Genomic DNA, 25,262 nt, shown 5'->3' on the forward strand with positions numbered 1-25,262 from the left:
TTTCTTGGCTGATGATTGAAGTGGAAGGGCCCAGCTCACTGTGGGCAGTGACAGTTTTGTTCAGAAGTTTTCCTGGGGAAAAACTGTTGAGCACATTTTCTATTCTAAAATTTCATATTTGTTGTGTATCAATGTGAACAAAACAAAGTCAAGGACTGAATCAGCCATGCATTCTGATTGTATGGAGATAAACAGCGAGAAAAGCATGTATTCTATGACAGGAATAATGAAACCATCAAAGTTCTTGGTGGAAAACAGTCTTCAGAACAGAGAGCAAAGACATGAAAGCAAGACACCCAGATGGTGTTGGAGGAACAACCTACCAAGCAAAGTGAACAGAAAACAACTAAGTCCCTGAACAAACATACTAATCATGTTTAAAAACAAGACAAACAAACCCACAAACAAAACCGTCATTTGATTTTAGAGTGACGATAGATGAAGTTTCGGTGGTAGCCAAGGCCAGGATCTTGTAGTTCTTTAGATGCTCACAAAAACTTTGGTCTACAGTGATGTAATGCGAAGGCATAAGAACTAGGCAAAGGACTGACATGTTTCAACTCATGTCTAAGTTTCTCTTTTTATGGCCATTCTAAAAGTGTAGCTATCTCAGCAAGTCTTGTTCGGAGACAAGTAAACAAGAGAGTGGAATGCATCTGAGAAATACAAGTAGGCCACTGTTTCTGGAACTTAAAAGGTTTTGAGGCTTAGAAACAATGAAAGAGCCTGGAGAGATGGCTCAGCGGTTAAGAGCACTGGCTGCTCTCTCAGAGGACCAGAGTTCAGTTCCCAGCAACCTCATGGTGTCTCACATCCATCTGTAATGAGATCTGGGGCCCTTTACTGGCCTGTAGGCATAGCTGCAGGCAGACCACTGTAAGTATGATGTAGGATTCCCCTCTTTATGCTGTGAATACCATGGGTTAACAAAGAAACTGTCTTGGGCCTGCACAGGGAATAGAGGTAGGCAGGGAAAACTAAACTGAATACTGGAAGAAAGGAGGTGGAGTCAGAGAGAAGTCAGGTAGCCCGGCTGGAGACAAATGTACAAAACTTTATCCAGTAAGCCACAGCTATAGCCACGTGGTGATACACAGATTAATAGAGATGGATTAAATTAAGATATAAGAGTTAGCCAATAAGAAGTTAGAGCTAATCCAAGCAGTGATTTGCATAATATAGTTTCTGTGTGTTTATTTCGGGGGTCTGGGAGGCCAGGAAACCATCACACAGTCTCATTACAAAATGTCATTCCAATGTGGTGGACTAAATTCATGTAAAACTTGACAGGGCTTGTAAAGGAATTCTCAGCAGACAAACAAGCAAACAAACAAACAAACAGAAAAACAGAGTTAAGCACAGTTTAATTCTATGGCTCCTTTAAGAGAGATTTTTCTGATTCAACAGTAGCAATAAAAAAAAAATGCTGCTTTGAAACAGCTGCTGCTTCCTAGGCCATACTGTCAGTATGAACTCTGACATGGTCTGGCTACCAAGCATTTAAATGGGATTTCTGAGCAGAGTGTGACAACTTGCTTAATGGGACATAGACCAGTTGTGTGCCTGAAAATGGGACATGTACATGGCTCTCAGAGGCAGGGAACAGCTCCATCATGCCAGACTGGGCAGGGCAAGCAGGGAGTGCCCTATTTCCCCTAGCAATGATGCTGCTTAAGTTCATTAGAAGGACTTAGTATTTTAAGAAGCACTATTGGTCAGAAAATCATTACAGATACACAATAAAGATAGATGCAGATAAAAAAGACCTCTAAATCAGTTACAGTGTTGGATAAATGTACATGGACTTGGGGGAAAAATATAGAGAGTCATAAAAGGAAGTAAATGGTTTAGAAAAAATAAAACAAAGTTTTTAAAGAGACAGAGTACAGACATTCATAGATTACAGGAGTAAAGAGAAGAAATAAATATTAAAAAGTAATAAAATAGTTGTTTTGATTTGCATTTCCCTGATCGCTAAGGATGTTGAGCATGACCTTAAGTGTCTTTTGGCCATTCGGAGTTCTTCTGTTGAGAATTCTCTGTTCAGATCAGCACCCCATTTTTTAATTGGGTTAATTAGAGTTTTATTGTCTAGTTTCTTGAGTTCTTTATATATTTTGGAGATCAGGCCTTTATCTGATGAGAGGTTGGTGAAGATCTTCTCCCAGTCAGAAGGTAGCCTTTTTGTCTTACTGACGGTGTCCTTTGCTTTACAGAAGCTTCTCAGTTTCAGGAGGTCCCATTTATTCATTGATTCTCTTATTGTCTGTGCTACTGGGGTTCTACCTAGGAAGTGGTCTCCTGTGCCTCTGTCTTGTAGACTACTTCCCACTTTCTCTTCTATCTGGTTCAAAGTGGTCAGATTAATGTTGAGGTCTTTAATCCATTTGGACTTGATTTTTGTGCATGGTGATAGATATGGGTCTACTTTCATTATTCTACAGGTTGACATCCAGTTATGCCAGCACCATATGTTAAAGATGCTTTCCTTCTTCCATTGCATACCTTTAGCCCCCTTGTCGAAAATCAAGTGTTCATAGGTTTGTGGGTTAATATCTGGGTCTTCTATTCGATTCCATGAGATACCATTTTACACCGGTCAGATTAGCTAAAGTCAAAAACACCAATGACAGCCTATGCTGGAGAGGATGTGGAGTGAGGGGAACTCTCATCCATTGTTGGTGGGAATGCAAACTTGTACAGCCACTGTGGAAATCAGTGTGGCGGTTTCTCAGGAAACTGGGAGTCAACCTCCCTCAGGACCCAGCAATTCCACTCTGGGGAATATACCCAAGAGATGCCCTATCATACTACAAAAGCATTTGTTCAACTATGTTCATAGCAGCACTATTTGTAATAGCCAGAACCTGGAAACAACCTAGGTGCCCCTCAATAGAAGAATGGTTAAAGAAGGTGTGGAACATATATACACTAGAGTTTTACTCAGCGGTAAAAAACAATGACATCTTGAATTTTGCATGCAAATGGATGGAAATAGAAAACGCTTTACTGAGTGAGGTAAACCAGACCCAAAAAGAGGAATATGGTATGTATTCACTCATAAGTGGATTCTAACCATAATTAAAGGTCTTTGAGCCTATTATTCGAGATCCTAGAGAAGCTAAATAAGAAGGTGAACCTGAAGAAAATCATGTACTTATCCTCCTGGAGATTGGAAATAGACAAGAGTGCCAGGTAACCTCGGGTGCATGGGTGGGTGGGGTGGGTGGGAGGGTTGTTGGAAGGGGAGAGGGTTAGAGAGAAGGGAGTAGGGGAGGAATGGGGAAAACTTGGGGGACTGAGATGGGGGGGAGGGAGGAAGGATGGATATTGGGATCAGGGAAGAATATATCTCAACTAAGGGAGTCATTTTAGGGTTTACAAGAGACTTGATTATAAATGGGATCTCAGGTCCAAGGAGAGATCCCCAGATTGTTCTCTGGACAGAGGAGAGGGTGCCTGAACCGGCCTTGGCCTATAACCATACTGATGAAGATTTTGCTTATCACCATAGATCCTTCATCCGAGGATGGATGGCGATACAGACGGAGGCCCACATTGGAGCACCGAACTGAGCCCCCCAAGGTCCAAATGAGGGGCAGAAGGAGGAAGAACATGAAAAAAAAACTCAGGACCGCTAGGGCTGCGATCACCCACTGATACAAGGGGACTGATCTAATGAGAGTTCACCAAGGCCAGTTGGACTGGGACTGAATGAGCATGTGATCCAACCAGATTTTCTGAATGTAGCCGGATTCTCTGAATGTGGCTGGTCCGGAGCCTTTCTGAAAAGCCATTGACAATGACACTGGGACTTGTTTCCTCTGCATATACTGGATTTTTGGGATCCAGTCTGTTTGGATACTCACCTTCCTGGACCTGGAGGGAGGGGGGAGGGAGAGGAGAGGAACGTGAACTTCCCATAGGACTGGAAGCCCTGACTGCTCTTAGGGATGGAGGGGGGGGGGGAGTGGGAGGGTGTTGGGAGGAGGGGCAGAAATGGAAACTTTCATAATTTTATAAAGTTTGAAAAAAAATTAAAAAAAGCTGCAAAGGAAAAAGACCAAATATGTGTAAAGGCAGACCTATTAGAATTACAAAAAAGTAATAAAATAAAAAATAATAAGCCATGTAAAGATGAAATATTCACAGAGAGTCTGGGTTATGTGTATTATTGTGTTTTATTTGAAGTTTTTATCTGAAGAGAGACATTTGATTTTGGGGATTGATAATCTAAACCAACATTTATATTTTAAAGATATCCTAATTTCAAAATATGAATCTAAGGATATTTTGCTTTGGAAAATAGGTTCTTCTTTTGTTTGCACAGAAGATGAGAACCTGTGGATTAATTCTAGACTAATGTGGTTTGATACACCAAGAGCCCCCAAAAGGTCATTTGTGAACACCTCAAAAATTATTTTACCCAACAAAAAGCAGGAAGCAGTATGGTGAGAAGTATGCCCATATTTCCAAATATTATCTATAAATGCTTATTTACATATAAAGGGGGACATGCTATAGAGATTTGCATTGGTATGGATCTTGGTTTATTGATACAAAGTTAAGGTCAATTTTTTATACTGTATATATGTTTTTCTGATCTTGATTAAGGTATTGTGTTTGTTCAGCTCATTTAAAAATGTACTGTATCATTAAAATATAGGTTAATAGATAATCATCTATAATAGTCAAGCTTGTAGTCATGTTAGATTTTCTAGATGTACAGAGATGTATTTCATATGGATAGGTATTCTTCAATCCCTTCAAAGAGTACAGAATATGGTATTTAAAATGTTTAAGTATTTAGGACTTATCTGACACATCTGCTCCTGGCAGCACCAATCTATTTCAAGAGAAACATGGACATTGAAGAGGCTCCTTATGAAGTCTGCTATCCATTTGTGCAAGAAACTGCTTTTGCCTGAACTGCTTGATGAACTGGACATGCAGGACCCACAAAGAAATGACTGCTGAACTTACCTAAAGGTCAGACAATCCTTTGGGGTTTCTGCTTCATGAAAGGGTCTGCCAGACATTTTGCAGGACACAGGAAAAAGTGACTGACAAACTGCCAATAAAGGCAGAACTGTCTTTCAAATTTCCTGCTTTCAGGGAAAGTCTGTCAGATAGTATGGGCCTGTAGGTTGAAGGTGGATGCAAAATGTTACAGAAGAACTTTGGGTGACTGTTTAGGCAGTGAGATGTCTCTGTAAATTCTAGAGTTTTGGAAGTTGCTTACAGTGAACATATTGTTGACTAAGGTAATATTATATCCTTCTGGAGTCTTAGATGGAATTGAAGAATAGATAGTAACAATATAGCTTTCCTTGTTTATGATAAAAGATAAAATAGATATAAATATTGTAACTGTAATTCTTGCTTGTTAACTGTTTTGTTATATGTAATTTTACCATGTTAAAGCTAAAACTTTCCTTTTAATTTAAACAGAAAAGGGGAAGTGATGTGGGATTGCCCTCTGTATGCCGTGAATACCATTAGTTAATAAAGAAACTGTTTTGGGCCTGCACAGGGAACAGAAGTGGGTGGGGTAAACTAAACAGAGTGCTGAAAGAAAGAGGCAGAGGCAGAAAGAAGCCATGTAACTCTACCAGAAAAGACTGACAGAACTTTATTCAGTAAGCCACAGCCACGTGATGATACACAGATTAATAGAGATAATGAAGATAATTAAAATATAAGAGTTAGCCAATAAGAAGCCAGAGTTAATGGTCCAAGCAGTGATTTGAATAATATAGTTTCTGTGTGTTTATTTTGGGGCTGAGCGGCTGGGAACCAACAAGCAGTTTCCTCCTACAGTGTGCATAATAAATAAATAAATCTTTTTAAAGGAGTTCTATTTAAAAAAAGAAACAATGAAAGGAAAAAAAGGTTGATGAAAGATAAAGTTTTTAATAGATCTGCCGTAGGTGTTTTGCTCTAGTTTGAGTTTTCTTCTACAGGCAAAACAAAATGTGTAAGGGTCTTTAAGCCAAGGCACGGGAAAGTCTATGGGTACTTGAAAATGTTGTCGTGACATTAAAGAGTTGAAGGAGATCAACAATGAAGTCAGAAAGTGAATGTGGTCTAGGATAAGCAGTAACTGCATGGACAAAAAAGGTAGGAATGGAGAGGGATAACCAAGTACTGACGAGAGCTTTTCAGAAAATTTGCTTTTCATGGTTTAACCACTGAATGAGATTAGTGATAAAGAGAAAGAATGGTCTAATTCTTGCCAAAGGTTTTAGAGCATTTTCATTTGCCCAATCATTATCTAAGAGTTCACCTTTCCATGCTTCTTACGTCAGCTGCAAATATATTGCCTGCCAAATACACCTGTTTATAGGAGAGAAAAAAATAGGTATCCTGCTCGCACGCATAGATGTGACCTATCTTTTCTCGATGGCACGGACCTTGGCATCGTCCATTTCTGATCATTTCCCATCCTGTTTTAAAGTCCACCCAGCCTGCGGTACCCATCCAGAAAGTTTCCTGTTCTGTGTAGATGCGACTTTAATTCCCTAGCTTGATGTATGAAGACACAGTTATCGCTGTAGCGGGATTTTCCATATCCTCTCCATCATAGTTATGGCTCTAGCCTAACAGGAACTTCGCTGGAAATGAATGCTAGAAATCATAATGGCATTTGTTTCATGCAGCTTTATTTAGGGAAATGCTATCTGGAACATGAAATAAGGAACTGCCCTAGAAAGGTATAAACAACCGAATCCCATAAAGTCTTGTTTCGGTGTCAAGAATATTGTTTCCTGGCAATATGCTCGTGATGTTTTTATTTGCAATCCATTCCCTCTTCTTTAATTTTACTTAAAAATTAATGTGTTGACTTCATTATCAAGTTAAAGATTGCTGGGGTGATTAAGCTCTTCTGTTTTATAAATAAATAGGAGCCCTTATGATAGCATAAGAAATGATATCAAGAGAATATAAACTTATTTTTCTTTGTTGCTTACTCAAAGCCATTTTGATTCAATGCATATTTACAGAGAATCTCCTATTTGTAAAATTCTACCTGGCCACTCTATCTATGCAGTGATGAAGCATGGGATATAATTCTTTTGCTCAGCATTTTATAACCAGATATAGAAATTTTACAAAATATAAATATAATAGAGATTTATCAATACCACGAGATAGAAAGTATTGTGAACCTGAGAGGGATCAATTCTTGCTATACATACAGGAAAGTAGATTTAAGTATCTTTCAGAACAATCAGCGTTGGCTGACAGTGGACTCTGAGAGACTGTTTAATTATGAAAACTGAACGACTGACCTGTTGCAGGTATGAAGTCTGTGCCCTAAAACTTTGAGAAAATGGAATAATAATATTATAACTAGTAAGAACCAGAGGAGTAAATACAAAATTAGGAATCATCACAGCCTAGTTGAGAGCTCAGGGATGCTGTCAAAATCAGTGGTTTTAGTATGTTGAATGACATGGTTCTGGAGAGAAAAGGACCACCCTTGATCAAATATGTCCTTTCCTTCCAGGGCATGATAGTCATCAACTGTTCTAGATTGGAGAGCAGCCTAGTGGCACGGGTGCAAATCAGGGGATGGTGGAAAGATTAAGATAAACGGCCTACTTAAGATGATACTTATGAAGGTGGTAGCTTTAGGGGAAGATTTAAGGGGATATATTTTACAGGTATTTCTGGAAGATAATTTATAGGCTTTGGTGATTTCCTGGATATGGGGATTGTAGCTGAAAGTGAGAACGAGCATGCTGGAGCCTGTTAACTGAAATAAGTAAGCCCTGGCTACTAAGGAAAATAAAAGGTCCTCTAAATGAAGAAAACATGTTCATTTGGTTGGTTGATTGATAAAACAGCTACTCTTGTGAATTTTAATATATTTAAAGTAGTTATTCATGGAGAAAGATTCAAAAATATATTTAGACATGTTCTCTATCTTCCTCAAAATGTTCACTAATTAGGATGGTCTTTCGCCCTCTGCTATGCCTTGCCGTTTCAGAGTGTGCACAGAAGGAGTGAAACACTTGCACATCACCTACTGCTTGTAAAACATCTCTGAGAGATAGGCTCGACACTTCCATGAAACAATTACAAAATTATCAGCTCTGTGGATATTTAGGTTTCAGTCTTTGAGTGTTAAATTGTAAGATCGCCACTGTAATCAGTTGGTAGAGGAACTTTCTAGTTAGTGTATTCATTATACAGTTCCCAAGCATCACTGACACTTAATCAAAAGGCACCAACTCCAATTCCTCTCAGCTCAGATAATTTTGGTTTAGTTGTATATTTTAATTACTTGGTTCCAATGTAGGACTTTTGGAGGTCTATAGCTCATAAAGGAGTTATAAATTTTAATAGTACATGCAGTAGAAAATAAAAATCAACCTCTACATTTATATGGCAGCCTTTCATGACTCTAAAAGAAACAAAGAACTTTTCCTTAACAGATCAGTCAAAGGATTTTACCTTTGTATAAATTCCTTTTAACATGTAAGAACCTTCAGGTTCACGAGGCTCTCTTTTCTTTAGTGGCTCCCTTAGTCTAAAGGTTGCTGGCCTGTTCTTGAAGCTCTGTTTATTCTTAGGAAACTGTTTGCTCACATTGACCCTCCCTCTAGACATCTCAAAGTTGCTCCCTTGCTAGAACAAAATTACGTCTTAATAGTAGCTGGTACGTTAGGATTTATAGAGCCTTTGGCTATCCTTTATCTTATTGTTCTCTTAACAGTCTCTCACTGTTGTGATACAAAGCCCATATCCATTACAGGAAAATTATCTTTCTCAATAGGCTATTGAGGGAAAGAGATATTTGAAAATTGAGACCCTCATATGAACAATATCCACTAAGGATAAAGATTGTCTATAGTGTGTGGCTCTGAGGGAGAAATGAGGATCTCTTCAGATGCAGGATGCACAGGGAAATAGGGAACAGGTCTTCAGTAGAACTGCTGGCTTCCAACTCTGGCTCAGCCATTTCACAGTTGTATATTTCCCAAGGCATTCATTTTCCCAGCAGCATAATCACCAGATAAACAGGATGGATATATGCAGCATGTAGAACCATGTTTTACACTGTACGTTATAGCTCTCTAAACACCAGAGGGGTATTTGGAACTGAATAATTATATATAGATGTCCACAAAGGAAACTCTCACTACTAATTGTGATGCTATCTTCAAAATTATCTCCTAAGTAACTCTATCTCCAACAAATAATCTATTAAAATTTTACTTAACATTCTGATCACAGAAAACATCATCTTCAGATGCACCCACTCCTAGCTAGAGGCTTTAAGAGTCTTTCTGGAAATAAGAATTAGTTCTCTTTGGTCACAATCAATGCATGCATTCAGAGGTTGCTCCTCTAAGAATTTGTTACTGCATATGTCCATTCTTATTTATAATACAGAATTCTTCTATGCTGCTTCCTTCATTGGCAATATCTCAGTGCAATACCCAAACCAGGATATTAATTTTTGTACAAGACCTATAACCAAACTGCAGGCTTTGTTTAGAATTTACTCACTTGGCTCTCAGGCCTGATCCTGAGAACTACTGAGTTGTTGAGATTCTTTGTTGATCATTTGTTCACTCTCATGACCTGGTGGCATTTAGTAAATTGACTTGGACTTCTTCTAAAGTGACTTTAACAATCTAGCTTAGGATAGAATATTTGTTGTATCATTGGCACTTCATGCCAGTGGGTAGATGTTATTCTATATGTGCCTAGCTGTAGACACCCTGGTAAATGAATTAGGATGAGTCCTGCTAGGTTTCTCTACTCTTACCATCTGTCCCTTTGCATGTACCATTCATTAGAAGGAAGTCACCATTCCAATTTACCATCAACCAGAGGAAATAGGACTTGTCTCCTGTAGAATGTTTGAGCATGTGTTAAAGCTAGCATGGAAGTTTAAGACGTATTTTTGGGAACACTATCTGAGACTATAGTGATATCCACTTCCCTGTTAGAGTCTCATGTACAACTTTAAGCATGTGTCAGAAGATCCTCATAGCAACCTTCCCTTTCTTAAAAAAATGTTTTGAAAGCATGAATTCAGTGTGAACAAGCTACTGAGGTTATATATTTTATCTTGTATGAGAATTAAATAGCTTGTACTCATATGTTCATAACTAGAAAATTCATGATAGCCTGAACCCAAAATCAATTCAATTTACTGATCATTCTGGTAAGGGCAATATCAATTATGGCATAATCCTGTGAGGGAATATTATATCCCTGGGAGAATAAAACAACTGCTATTCTAGGCAACAGCATAGTCCCATATGTCAATGTGACTGAAGGGACATTTTCATTTTATTCTAATTATGTTAATTTCAAAATCATAAAATACTTGTCCGTGTTGTTATTAATTGTGTTATTAATCCTCTGGGGCAAGAGAAATCCCTAGGAAGGAACAAAGATTTCCAAATTAGATAAATGTACTTAATTTTGGAAAATTAATTAATTTATGCATTTATACATAATTTGGGAAGGTTTTCTGTTACTTTAGTGTGTGTGTTCCTTTTCAAGATTGTAGTTTAATTGGAACATTTCTCCATTGTCTATCCTCTCTTTGAATCTTATCATATACCCATCCCTACTCTTCCTCTGGTCACATTTTTATTAGCTATTAATGCATATATATGTATATATATATTCCTAAATAGAACTTGTTCAGTCCATGTGATGTTACTTATACATTCACTTTCAGGGCTTCCCATTTAGCACTGGACAATAACTGGTGTGCTTTTCCCTGAGGAGCATCACCTGTTCCACGCCTAGCCTTGTGCACTTGCCTGTAGTTCTCTATGTAGGATTAAGGCTTCAGGGACTTTTGTCCACCCAGTTTGGAATGCTTGTTGGTGTCATTCTTATTCAGCTCAGGTTTGGACAGTCCTGTTGGTGAGACTCTATGAGTACAGCTTCTAATGTTACTAGGACACACCACTTCACATCAAACTCCTCTGGCCCATCTTCCACCATGTTTCTTGTATCCCGAGTGAATGTTTTCTGGATGTGCCCATTGAGACTAGCCAGTACCAACTATAGTAGTATTTTATTTATGCTTTAATAAATAAAGCTTGCCTGAAGATCAGAGGGTAAAACTAAGCCCCTAGAGTCCAGGCGGTGGTGTCACACAACTTTAATCCCAGGATTTGGGAGACAGAGGCAGATGGATCTCTGTGAGTTCAAAGCCACCCTCGGCTACACAAGATCAATATAGAAACAGATCCAGGTATAGTTGGTTCAGACCTCTAATCCCAGTACCAGGGAGTCATATGCCTTTAATCTCAGCACTAAAGAGGACTATAAGATGGGAGGAGACAGGCTGAGGGCTCAGTCTGTAGTTGCCAAGCCTTGGTAGAGGTAAGACTTTTCTAGTGGCTTGCATGTTTGGCTTCTCTGCTATTCATCTTGAACCCCATTATCTGTCTCTGGGTCTTTACTATTTGTGCTACAACTAATGAACTCATGGTTATTGAATGTGAGTCTACAACCACTGATTTACTAACCAGAATGCTCCCTAAGAACAGTCTTTAAATACAAGCCCTTATATCCACAGAAGTGTAGTCTTCAGCCCTCTTCAAGGAAGATTCTCTATGCAACAGGTGGAAGGTTTCCTTTAAGTTATATTTTAATCGATGTAAAAAAGTAAAGGTTGTTATGGTGCTTATGTGGGACTGTCATTCAAGACTCTAAAGCTTTCACTGGAAAAAGGTGAGAGTAAAATTTGAACATTTACAAGTTTCCAATATAGCCATTGGTGTGAGATCATTTTATATATGAGCTGGATAGCTGGGGAAATTGTTTTATACTAATTTTAATAGCTTTCCTTTTGTCTTAAATATATGGAAATTAAGAGGCTAGTTCCTTATTTCCCAGTCAGAAAACTGTATCAGATGATTATAACTGGACTTGTCTAACATCAGTATAATTTGGAGAAATTTAGGAAGACTACTACCTCATTTCCTAACTACTTCTGCTAATCTATCAGGACTCAGCACTAGACCATGATAAGACTCAAACTTCCTTCATTTCCAGTTTTTGTTTTGCAGGATACAGCCACTCTACACACAATAAAATTTTGATATTCAAATGTTTTGTCACAGGGAGTTTCTGAATGTTCATTCTATTCCCCACTATTATTTAGGGATCTTCCATAATGGTTTTGTTACTTCAACCGCAAATTGTTTCAGTAATCTGAGATTTAACGCAGTTGAGCTGGAAACTTGAATTCATATAGTGGTATTAAATAATCTCTTGGTTGTTAAGTCAATCATGCTATTTATTCTATCACAGGAGCCTCTTCCTAGATTGAATGCAGAGTAAGTGAAATTGAACAAACTTAATGACTCTTGCATTTAGTAACATGACGCGTTCTTAAGCATTGAACTTGACTCATGAGCTTTTTGTCTTGTTCTATTTAGAAATGTAAAGGTTTGCTTTTACTGTATTGGTTATTCTTGGAATAAGGCCAAAATCAATCCAATTTTGTCTTTATGAAATTTACTATTATTTGGTATTATTTTCTAATGTGTTTTGTATATATCTTCTGTTTCTGATACATATTTGCGTAAAATCATAACTAAAAGGCAATATTGTTCACAGAAATTGAGGAGCTTTTCGATAATGAAATATAGAGTTATGAGAGTCAATTTTGCTACTCTATGACCCTGATTCAATGCTTGTTCAGAATTCACTTCTCTATGTTATTGTGTCTTCATTATATTTATTTTAAATTATAGATAAATTAAAATAATAATGTTGCCACACTAGATAAAAGGATGAAGCAATCCAGTGTACCAGAAACCTAGCATCAGAGTCTTCAGAATCTGAGTCTTAGGTTTAAATAGAGAGCAGAGGCACGTATAACAAAGCAGTTCTAGTTGAGGTCATTAGTGGGCCACCATGGTCCTAACTTCAATCTTCCCTGCAAGGAGTCCTGATCCAGTTGTCAGAACTATGTGAAATCTCTTACTGGAAATAAGGTCTTCTTCTAACTGATACTAAGTCTCAGTTTTTTATTTCTTCCATCGTGAGACTCCTGGGGAAATTCTATTTTTTGAGGTCTATTGTCTCAGTAGTGCTAGTCAATGAAAGAGCCACAGATGTCTGTTGAAAATGTGTTGATTCAGAGCTGGAGAGGTGGCTCAGTGGGTAAGAGAACTTGCTTTGTAAATGCGAGGATATGACTTTGGACTTCTGGTGATGTATAAAGGCTGAGATTAGACATTTCAGCTTGTAATCCAGATTTTGTTTTCTATTCAGCCCACCAAGGTGAATACTGGAGAACTCCAGCAAGGGACACTGTCTCAGCTGAATCAAATGAAAAGCAATAGAGCAAGGACACCTGGCTTTCTCCTCTGATGTCTCCGTGCACATCACATAGATGTGCATGCCTGCACACAAATGCATTTATACATCACACACACACTTCCATTCCAAGATAGCTACAACTCTCCACTCTCTGTTTATATGCCTCAATCTTGAAGTGAATATGCCTATTTGAAATAAGTCTATAATGTGGCATGAAACAATATCATAAACAAAACAGAACTAGGAACCAAATAGCTCCTGTGAAGTCTAAGCTGTTTTCAGGCTACTATTGTTCCAACTGCTTCAGCTTTGCAAGTGCAGGGATCAAAGGTCAGCAACCACTACAATGCCAACCATGACTTCATTTTGTTTCTGAAAACTTTCCTGTCCCCTAAGGGCTGTCTCTAAATGATATTTTCTGGAGACAGTTCAGATTAACTGTCTGGTAGTTCCTCTTCCCCATTTAAGATCTGTTCTGTTGCTCTGATCTAATCCCCTGGTTGGTGGTGCGGAGAGTAAAAAGATGCTGAGTATTGACTGCCAATAATCCTTTATCACCAACTTTATGCAACTAAGATGTGTAAAAAGAGGACCCTCAGTCAGTTCTCTGGCATCCCTCCTTGTCCTAAAATACTGTGAGTGATGATCTATTATCTCAAAGATACAGCCCAGGCTCTGTGGTTGGAAGTTACACTGTGGAACATACAGACAGCGGACACAAAATTTTATAAAATGACAGCCAACAAAAGCACCACTGAAAGGAAACTATGGGGGGCAATAAGAGAGTTCAGTGGATAAGAGAACTTGTGGCCAAGTCTGATGGTCTAAACCTGATTCCAGAACTTACATGGTGGAAGGAGAGCAATGATACCTGAAAATTGTCCTTTGCACCCCACATGAACGTGGACATGCTAGTTAGAATATACTCACATGCAAAAATCTTTAAATATTCAGAGTAAACTAATTAGTCTGAAAAGTAAGTTCTTTTTATAGTTGTACTTCTTAGATGACTGTGGTGTTAGTCTTAATTGTCAGTTTGACACATTCCAGAATCACCTTGGAGTCATAGTGAGGGATTGTCTACATTGTATTGACCAATGGGCATGTCTGTGGGGGGTTGTCTTAAGTAAGTTCATTAATGTGGAAAGACCCTGCCTACTGTGGTGGACCCTTCCTTTATGTCAGAGGTTCTCACGCTATGGATTGTGACCCCTTTGACAAGCCACTATCTCCAAAAAATATTTACATTATGATTAATAAGAGTAGTAAAATTACAGTTATGAAGCAGCAAGGAAAATAATTTTATAGTTGGGGGTCACCACAGCATGAGGAACTGTATTAAATGGCTGCAGCATTAGGCAGAGAACCACTGCTCTAGATAGAGGTGTGTGAGCTCTGTAAGAGTAGAGGAATGGAGCTGAGCTCAAGCAAGGAAGCACACATGCATTCATTTCTTGTGACCGTGGATGTGATGGACCAGAGCTTTCATACTTCTGCTGCTGTGACTGCCCCGCGGTGATGGATTCAACTAGAATTGTGAGATGAAGTGAACATTTTTCCATATATTGCTTTTTATCAGGGCATCTTACTACAGCCCCAGAAATGGAACAAAGACAGTGACCAATGTCCAGTAACTTTTATCTGGTAAGAAGCATACAAGAGTTTCAGGTGTTAGGGCCTCTTTGTCTTTTCTTAAAGATCATAGTCAAGAAACATTGTGAGCACATGAACACTGGTCATAGTGATGACAGCCTCACTAACAATGGGTTTGGTGATGGTTAGCCACACTAACAATTCTAGTCTAATTCTAGTTAGAAAAGTGCTCTCCCAAGTCTTATATCTGATAAGGCTGATGTGCTCCAACAGAGATGTAACTAAAGTTAACATATAAAGGATCTGATGACAGTTACGGTACTACACAGAATCACTATACAGATTGGTTTTATGAATGAGCATATTTTCTACCTTTGGAGCAAAATCTAGAATCTCTGGCTCCACACTGACATACAACAAACATTGGATTTCTTTTCTTCCCTTCCTTCCTTCCTTCCTTCCTTCCTTCCTTCCTTCCTTCCTTCCTTCCTTCCTTCCTTTTTTCCTTCTTTCTTTCTTTCCTCCCTCCCTCCCTCCCTCCCTCCCTCCCTCCCTCCCTCCCTCCCTCCCTCCCTCCCTCCCTTCCTTCTTTTCTTTCTTTTTTTTCGGTTTTTCAAGACAGGATTTCTCTGTAGCTTTGGAACCTATCCTGGAACTCACTCTGTAGACCAGGCTGGCCAAGAAATCACACATAGAGTTCAGCCTCTCTCTGCCTCCTGAGTCCTGGGATCAAAGGTGTGGGCCACCACCACCTGGCCCAAATATTGGATTTCTTACAATTTAGAGAACAGTGCTAGTACACACAGTAATCATTTTCTAATGTGCAAGTTGTACCTCATATACTCAATAACAAAAATGCTTATTTCATCAGGGTAAATAGCTACAGACCAGCATTTCAAATAGCAGCTCTGTACATGTTTATGAAATACATATATCATACAGGACAGTTCATATACTTAAATTAACACTTTCTGGGCTGAACTTACAGTATTTTTGCCCTCATACTCTTATGTGTAGAGTCATTTAGTGTTTCTTCTAGATACCATCCCTGATAAAATATTTTAAAGTTTCTATGGCCAGGTCTCCTGACTCTGCCTTCCTTTCCTGGAATACTATGAACTCTGAGATGACATGGTCATTTTCTCCCTGTGTGCCTGTCACTTCTGCTTCATCAAGCAGCTTTTCTTTGTTAGTCAAAATTAATTTCACAGTGGCAGTATGTATTCTTTGTTGCTTTTTCATTCCCCTGGGGAGGGGGTTAAATTGTCAAAAAAAGTGACTCCAGACTTTGTCAGATTTTTCTATTAGGATTCTCTTCTACCAGTCATCTGGATATGTGTGCCATCTACTGCCACACACACCTAAGTCTCTACACAGGACCCATCGGTGTCCTCCACTGTGCATACATTGTGAAGAGCTGGTGACACACTGTGCGGGTGGCCTAGGGTCTTTCTAGCACTGAGCTGATTTGTATACTCATTTTTTCCCACTGTCCATCTCCTCTAAGGTGAAGCTCAATGCATTCGTGTTTGATTGCTCCCCATTATTTCTTTAAGATTCACTTCTTTTCTACTATTTTAAGCCCACAAGGAAGACAGATCTAGCCTAATTTATGTGCTTGTAGCAGACCAAAATTTCTTCCTTTTCCTAAGAAGTTGCAATTAGAAACTACTAATTATTTTTCCCTACTTCGTTATGGGCAGGTAGAGGCTGTAACAAATCTTAAATCAGCTTGATTGGCAGCTGGAAAGAGGAGGCCATGCAGCTTCATTCACTCTTTAGAATGCTACAAGTGTTTTTTCAATTTCATATCCACTTTTACAATGAAGTAATAAAGACATTAAACAAGTAAGAAATATTTATTAGTAGAGCCAGGCAACTCTACAAGAATTATTCTGGGATTTGAATTCAAGGACATTTTGCCCCTAGGGTTTGGTTAAAGAACTGTCAAATTACCTATCCATAATAAGGGCCACTGACAATTACTGGTAAACTGAGGTATACTTCCTTGAATTTAACATAACCAAAATATATAGCATTGGTGGGCTTAATAGTTTCTGGAGGCCCCTTATGGGTCAGTTTTATGTTTAGAAGGGATCTTTGATATAAGGCCTGTCCATATAACTCAGACTGACCTGGAACTTACTGTGGAATGCAGGCTGATCTCAAACGTGTGGTAATCTTTCTGCCTCAGCTTCCTGAGTTCTGGGATTGCTGGCATTGACCACCACACCTGGTTCTAAAAGGTATATTTTAATATAATAATACGTAAAACCTATCGATTGCTTATTATGTGTTAGAAACTGTATCATCAAATTATGTATGTCTATATAATTATATATGTACATAAACTTATGTGTACATATATGTGTACTTATTCATCAAATATTTAGTGAGAATTTGTTATTTGATAGTATATATTTCATTACTTGAGAGTACAGTAGTAAAGCTATCACATTTAATAGGTAATAGAAGTTTAATACAAAATATATTTGTAGTAAATAAGAAATAGGAAAGTCAGGAGAGCGAGGGTAATATCACTTAATAATGAATGATAGGCTTCAAATTTTCAATATGCATACCCTGAAAATCTCACCTAGAAAGTAACTTAATTAAATACTGAAGATACTTTGGAAATTCAGTCATACATTTAAGAATTGTAGGCAAAGAGTCATCAAAGAACAAAGACTAATAGATGAGGATCACGCCCAGTTTATACGCCATGCTCCCCACCAAATACTGCCGATGTGCCAGGGAACCCTAAGGAAGGCCTATATGGCTGAGAAATACACACACGGTATCCAAAATGTAGAACCACGGATGAAAATACATGAAGGGATTTTTGTCTTTTACCAAATTAGAAATATGAAGGCCATAGAGACTGTTGAGAAAAGTGGCATGATGTGACAGCGTTTACCAGGAGCATTTGGGCTGCTGTGTTGAGTTCAGCCGGCATGAGTGACGAGGGCAGATGTCAAGAAATGAGAGCTTGCAGAAAAACTGGTTCAAGAGTCACAGTGGGACTATTTTCAAGATCGAGGGTCAATTTAGCTTTGTGTCGTTTGTGGCTATGGTTCTTCCTTGTGTAGCCAAAAGAAAGGCGGTGCTGCCCAGTGAAACAGACAAAACTGCAGGAGAGACTGTGAGCTTATGGGCAGGTAGAGGCTGTAAGTTACAAATCTTAAATCAGCTTGATTGGCGGCTGGAAAATGGAGGTCATGCTGCTTCAATCACTCTTTAGAATGCTACAAGTGTTTTTTTTTTTCAATTTCACATACATTTTTACAGTGAAGTAATAAGACATTAAATAAGTAAGAAATATTTATTAGTAGAGCCAGGCAACTCTACAAGAATTGTTCTGGGATTTGAATTCAAGGGCATTATGCCCTAGGGTTTGGTTAAAGAACTGACAAATTACCTGTCCATAATAAGGGCCACTGATAAATACTGGTAAACAGATATAATTCTTTGCATTTAAAGTAACCAAAATATATAGCATTGGTGGGGTTAATAGTTTCTGGTGGCCCCTTATGGGTCAGTTTTATGTTTAGGAAGGCAGAATGCTCACCTCCCATTTTCTCTTGTTAGAAGCATTCCTAATTCTTGTGAAGAAATGCCCATGTCCAGTGTATACCACTTCTGGGTTAGTAAGAGACTCTGTAGTGCGTTGACATCTTTCAACCCAGCCCACTGCTCTCACCTTGCATTGTACCTCCTATGACTATGAGTTTGAACTGGTCATTTCCCTCCACCTGAAGGGTTTTTATCCTCTTGATCTTGTGCTTGATCCGCACCAATTTTGGTTTTTACTACTCTTACTTGCCATTTTCTATTATGTATTAGAACCCTCCCTGTTCCTTAAGGAGACACTTCAAAAAAAAAAACATAGTTCTAATTCCTTCATTTGAATGAAGGGAAATAAAAAGTAAATTAGAATGTTTTGCTCTAAACCTCCCAGATTTCAAAGGTACACATAAGTTTTCTTGTCCCTAGTACAAGATCTGAAGCAAAAATAAATAAATAAATAAACACTGGGAAAAAATAGAAGTTGACTGTAAACCTAGTGATGACCCATGGCTAAGGGATGAGTTTCTTGATGAGTCAGTCTTCATGTAATGGTCCAGACAGATAACACAGCCCAGATATCACCGACCCTGACGGTCTCCCCTCAGGTCACTCTCAGCCCTGTCTCTAATGATGCTCACAAGGGAAGTAGAGGAAAATACTTCCTAGTCTGGGAGAAGTATTTCAGCTACAGCTCCTGAGAACGTCAGAAATCCACTTGGTGCAGATGCCACCAGAGAATTTTACCTTCTCAGCAGCCACTCTCTCAAGAGACTTTCCAGAAATCCATCCGTTCAGCTCACCCCTGAATGCACTGTGAGCAAGATGCTGGCTACCTCTCCCAAAAGGGCATTATTAATGGACTCTTTTCAAAAGCAGAGATAGTGCCCTGGCAAACGCAGTATTGATTCACCCCTTCTTTCTCACTGTTTCAATCACTGCTCGTTTGAATGGCTTTCATTTTTAGCAACAACAAGAGAATCTTCGAAGAAAAGTGTTTTATAGGATCAGCCTGAAATAAAATCACCGCTCAATTTAAGCTCTGAAAAATACTATTGATATTTTAATAGAAGTTTGGAGAACCTATTGTGAGCTCAATAATAGCTACAAGGAGTTTATACACAGAAATCATACTTAGAGCTCGTTTTATTTCTCGGGCAGTGTGTGTTAACAGCAAATAAAGGCTTCAAGCTTTGCTCGCTGCTGCACTGAACACAAGAGTCTCCGGAGTCTGGAAGTGTTCAGAGTTTCTCAGAGTGGGTAAATACCTTCTTATGAGTCAAATGGTTTGTCTCTAATTGACCCTTGCAGAAAAGGCCTGGGGTGGTTTTCTGCTATGCTCTCTCTTTGCCCTGTTGGAATCAGGAAATCTCAGCTGTCTTACAGCCCAAAGACCTGGAGCCCACGGAGTCACATTACTTTCTGACTGACACCAATAATATGACTTAACAGAGATGGCACAGGCTCAAAACACTGTCAAATGTTTCCCCTTGAACAGCATCTGGAGTCTTTTTTTTTCCACGTTGGCATATAGTACTGATTCTTTTTTCCATTTTCCTCTAATTTTTTCTAAAATGCCTATGGACCTTCTCAATTCAGAATTTCATTGTTCTGCACAACACACTTAACGTGACAATAATGACAGTGATGTTATTGTACTAGTAGGCGTTACTTAGCATGATGAGATTCTATGCAGTCCTCTGTGGTACATATGAGTACTTTTAAGGATGTCATGCATGCTTAGAAGATTCTACAGCTCTGTGGCATTTAGAAATACAGATGGCACCAATCTCTTTGTTAAGGAGAAGACGTTCAAGTACAAAACATGACATATTTCCTATGTCAGTTGTACTTAATACAACTCACATTTTAGGCCATGAAAGAAATTTGCTTAGGATGGCCTTGAAAGGTGGAATGGAACTTCAGAAAGAAGGTGCAAGGGAGAAAATGGGGAGCTACTGGATGCATCTGAGAGAATGTAAAAATTAGCTTTCGAAATGCATGAGAGAAGAGGAGATAGAATGAGAAAGATCAATGTTTTTGAGTTTGGAGAATCAAAGCTCTGATTTTATTATGCTACACTAAATAGAAGACCCTTAATCAGAGTGGGTCATGGATGCCTGATGCCGTGAGCATCGCTACACAAGGGGGAAATGGATACTATGGGGGTGAGTGTGAAGTGATGAGATTAGGAGGACTACACAGAATGCCAGACCAGCTGATTGCTTTGAGAAATGAAACAAGAGCCAGTCTGAAAAATATTCTGGAAGTTGTGATTGACTAAATATGGAGGGCGAGGAAGCCTGAGTAACATAAAATGTAGACTGAGATGCTAGCAATAGAAGAGAAAGTCAGAGAAAGTGCTTGAGGTTTGTTGGCAATGATGAGAACACTGAAAGATTAAGGTGTAGAACATTGTACTGAAGGCAGGTGTTTGTTGGAAAACCTCTCTCTCTCTCTCTCTCTCTCTCTCTCTCTCTCTCTCTCCCCCCCCCCCTTCCTCTTTCCCCTTCTCTCCCTATCTTTCTCCCTCCCCCTTTCTCTTCTCTTCTTATTGTTTTGTTTCTTCCATTTAGGTGCTCTAATTTTTCTCATCTTGCATAGAGTTGTTGGGCATGAGCTTATAGTCATCAGATTTTTGACAAAGAAGATTCAATATATATAATACTATATATATATATATGCACACATACACATCACACACACACACACACACACACACACCCCAAGAATTAAGATAGAGCTACCCTATAATGAGGTAAAATGCCCCTATTAGATACCACAGGCTAACATGTAAAACCCTTGATGCTAGGAATAGCTGTTTCTTTTGGAGTTGTTGCCATGGAGGTATTATAGACACTGCAAACACTAGAAGCTACTGCTACTGTCCTTGGCTACTACCCTCCACAACTAGATGATAAGACTGTGTAGCTGAATATACCACATACTACACTCACATAACATGGGTAAATAAGTGAAGTTTTGTATCAGAGTCTTCTAGGTTAGTACACAAATATTTATAGCTTTATACATTGATAATCTATAATTAAAAATGGAATAAAGAAAATTTCAAAAACTAGTAACAGTGAAAAAACTATCAGAAACTTTAATTAATGAAGAAAAACTAATTTTTTTGTTACTTCTATTTTTTGAGATAATATAATTGCACGATTACCCCCTCCATTTTATTCTCTTGAAACCCTCCCATATAACCCCCCTTACTGTCTTAAAAATGTATGGCCTCTTTCTTCACTAATTGTTCTTACATGCATAGGTGTAGATAGTTATACACTCATAAATATAACCGATTCAGTTTGTATACTGTTACTTGTATGCCTGTCTTCAGGGCCGTTTGTTGTTTGATAACCAATTGGTGTGCTCTTCCTTGGGGGAGACTGCAGATCTCACTCTCAGCATACTGGAGCTGCCTGCAATTCTTTGTGTAGGATCAAGGCCTTGAGCGCTTCTCCTGTCCACTTTGGCACGTCTACTGTTGTCCTTGTTTAGAGCAAGGTCATGCCGCCATGGTGGTGAGACTTTATGGGTTCAGCCTCTGGTGTTACGAAGAGACACAGACTCACAGAAAACTCCCTGATTCTCTCACTCTTCCAGTCTTCTCACCACTTCCTCTTCCGCATTCCCAGGGCTTTAGGAGTGAGAATGGTCCTGTGGATGTATCTGTTGTGTCTGTGATCCACAACTCTACCTTTTGGTTGGTTATGTTTTTCTGTAATGGTCTCTGTCCATTACAAACAGAAGCTTCATTAATGATGGATAAGAATAAATATTTAAAATGGAGTTGGAAATTATGCTGGTTTAGTAAAGTGGTGGTTGTAAATTCTCTTCCAAGATCCATGACTACTACACTTAGCCTGGATATTTGGCTAGCTTTCTAGTACCAAGTATGGTACTGTTCAGTATTTAGTTGTTCCAGATTTTTTTCTGTTTCCATATAAAGCTGAAAATTGTCATTTCAAGATCTGTGAATAATCATGCTGAAATTCAGTTGGGGCCAGCATTGAATGTATGTATTGGTTTTAGGATGGCCATTTTTACTCTACCAATCTCACATGCACATGGGAAATCTTTCCCTTTTTGGATATCTTCCTCAATTTCTTTCTTCTATGTCTTAAGGTTTTCATAAAATAAGTCCTTCACTTACCTGGTTAGAGTTACTCCAAAATATTTTATATTTTTGAGGCTATTGTGAAAATTATTTCCTTGATTTCTTTCTCTCTGTTTGCTATTGTTTTTTGTGTATTATTTCTGTATTCAGCAATTTTGCTAAAAGTCTATAACAGCTATAGGAGTTTCCCAGTAGAAATTTTAGGGTCACATGCGTCTACTGTCATGTAAATACAAATAAAGATACTGTGACTCCTTCCTCTCCAATTTGTAGGCTCTTGATCTCCTTCAGACATCAAGCACTAAGCTGAACAGGTATGGGAAGAGTGGACAATCTTGTCTTGTTCCTGATTTTAGTGGAACTGTGCTTAGTTTCTCTTCATTGAAGTTGGTATTGGCTATGGGCTTGCTGTAAATTGTACATGACAGCTTTTTTTCTTTTGGTGAATTTTCCCTTTGATGAGTATGTAATATACTTCACTATCACTTCTGATTAGTTTTGGTTTGAAGTCTATTTTAAATTGGCCACACTGAACTTGTTTCTTAGGTTCATTTGCTTGGAATATCTTTTCTGATTCTCTTATCCTGAGTTAATATCTATCCTTGATGTTAAGGTGTCTTTGTGTCTTTTTTATTGGAGAATTGAGACCATTGATATCAATAAGAAATGTTAGTTGATTACTCTTAGTTTGTTCTTGTTGTGGGATTTGCAGGTCTGGGGTTATTCATGCCTTTTATTTTATTGGGTGTGGTTAACCTTTCCAGGTTAAAGTTTTTCTTCTAGTTCCTTCTGTAGGGGTTGGATGTCTAGATATATAAGGATTAAATTTGTTTTAGTTTTCTTTTTTTACCATGAAGTATCTTTCTTCCTCCATTTATTGTGATTGGGAGATTTGCTGGGTATAGTAGTCTGCACCGGCATCTGGGTTCTCTCAGAGTTTCTCAAATATCTGTCCTGTCCAGGCTCTTCTCAGTTTTAGAGTCTCCATTGAAATATCAAGTGATACTCTAAAAGATCTTCCTTGATATATTACTTAGTCTTTTTTCCTTGCAGCTTTTAAGGTTTTATTTTGTTCTGTATGTTTAGTATTTGATTATTGTATGCCAAAAGGACTTTCATTTGTGGTACAGTATAGTTGGTGTTCTGTATACTTCCAGCACCTTGACTGATACCTCCTTACTTAGGTTAGGAATGTTTTCTTCTATGATTATTCTGAAAATAGTTTCTGTGCCTTTGACCTAGTTTCTTATCCTTCTTATATTCATATTGTTTATGGATTTATGGATTTTGTGTTTTTTATAGTGTTCCAGATTTCCTAGATAATTTATGCTTGGAGTTCTTTAAATTTAACATTTTCTTTGACTGAGGTATCCATTTTTTCTACTATATCTTCAATGTCTAAGATTTTCCCTTCTATCTCTTATATTCTCTTGGTAAAGTTTGCCTCTGAGGACCCTGTTTAAGTTCCTAAATTTTTCTTTTCCAGATTTCCCTCAGTTTGGCATTTCCTTATTGGTATTCTTTCCACTTTCATGTCTTGAATTGTTTTATGAACTTCCTTATACTGTTTCTGTATTCATGGATTTTTAAGGGTTTATTATTTCATTTTAAAGTCTTCTATCATATTCATAAAGGTTATTTTAGAGACCAAGTCTAGTGCTTCAGCTATGTTGGATTTCTCAGGACCTACTCTGGTGGAATTTCTGAGAGCCCACACTTTCTATATTTTTCCTATCAGATCACCTATACCCTGCTATTCCCTTCTCTATTATCCCCTACCAATGTCCCCAGCTCAGCAATTGTTCCATTTTGCTTTCCTGGCTTCTTCAGTTACTCTAGAATAGGTACTCACACTGATGATTTGGAGCTAGGAGCCTCAGATGAGAAAACATGGGACATTTGTTTTTCAGTTCTGGGTTACCATACTCAATATGATCTCTTCTAGTTCCTTCCATTTATCAGGAAATTTCATGATTTCATTTGTCTGTATAGCTGGATAGTATTCCATAGTATGTATGCACTATATTTTTTATTATGCATTTGTTGGTTGAAGGACATTTAAGTTGTTTCCACTTACTAGCTATTATGAATAGAACAGCGATGAACATGGCTGAGCAAGTAAGTATCTGTGTAATAGGATGTCAATATTTTGGGGCATATACAAAGAAGTGATATATATGAGTCATGTAGTAGATTTATTTTTAGATTTTTGAAAATTCTCCTTGCTGATTTCAATAATTGCTGTACTGACTTGTGAATCCCACCAATAGCAAATGAGGGTTGTCTTTTCCCTATACCCTCTCTAGCATTTTTTATTAGATGGTTGATCTTGGCTGTTCTGCCTGGGTAAGATGAAGCTCAGGTTGCTTGCTTTCATTTCTTTAATCAATAGGGAGAGTTAATATATTTGAGATATTTTCAAATCATTTTTCTTTCTTTTAAATTCTGTGTTCAGTTCCCAGACCATTTTTTGATGAGTCAGTACCATTCTTCGAGGTCTGTGAAGAACTTTGCTAGGATTTTGATGGGCATTGCATTGACTCTGTAGATTGCTTTTAGTAAGATTGCCATTTTTAATATATTAATCCTACCTACCCAAGAGCATAGAAGATCTTTCCACTTTCTGGTGTCTTCTTCAATTTCTTTCTTCAAAGATTTAAAGTTC

The sequence above is a fragment of the Myodes glareolus genome, chromosome 13, assembly GCF_982192425.1.
Source record: "Myodes glareolus chromosome 13, mMyoGla1.1, whole genome shotgun sequence".
In the NCBI taxonomy this organism is placed as follows: domain Eukaryota; kingdom Metazoa; phylum Chordata; class Mammalia; order Rodentia; family Cricetidae; genus Myodes; species Myodes glareolus.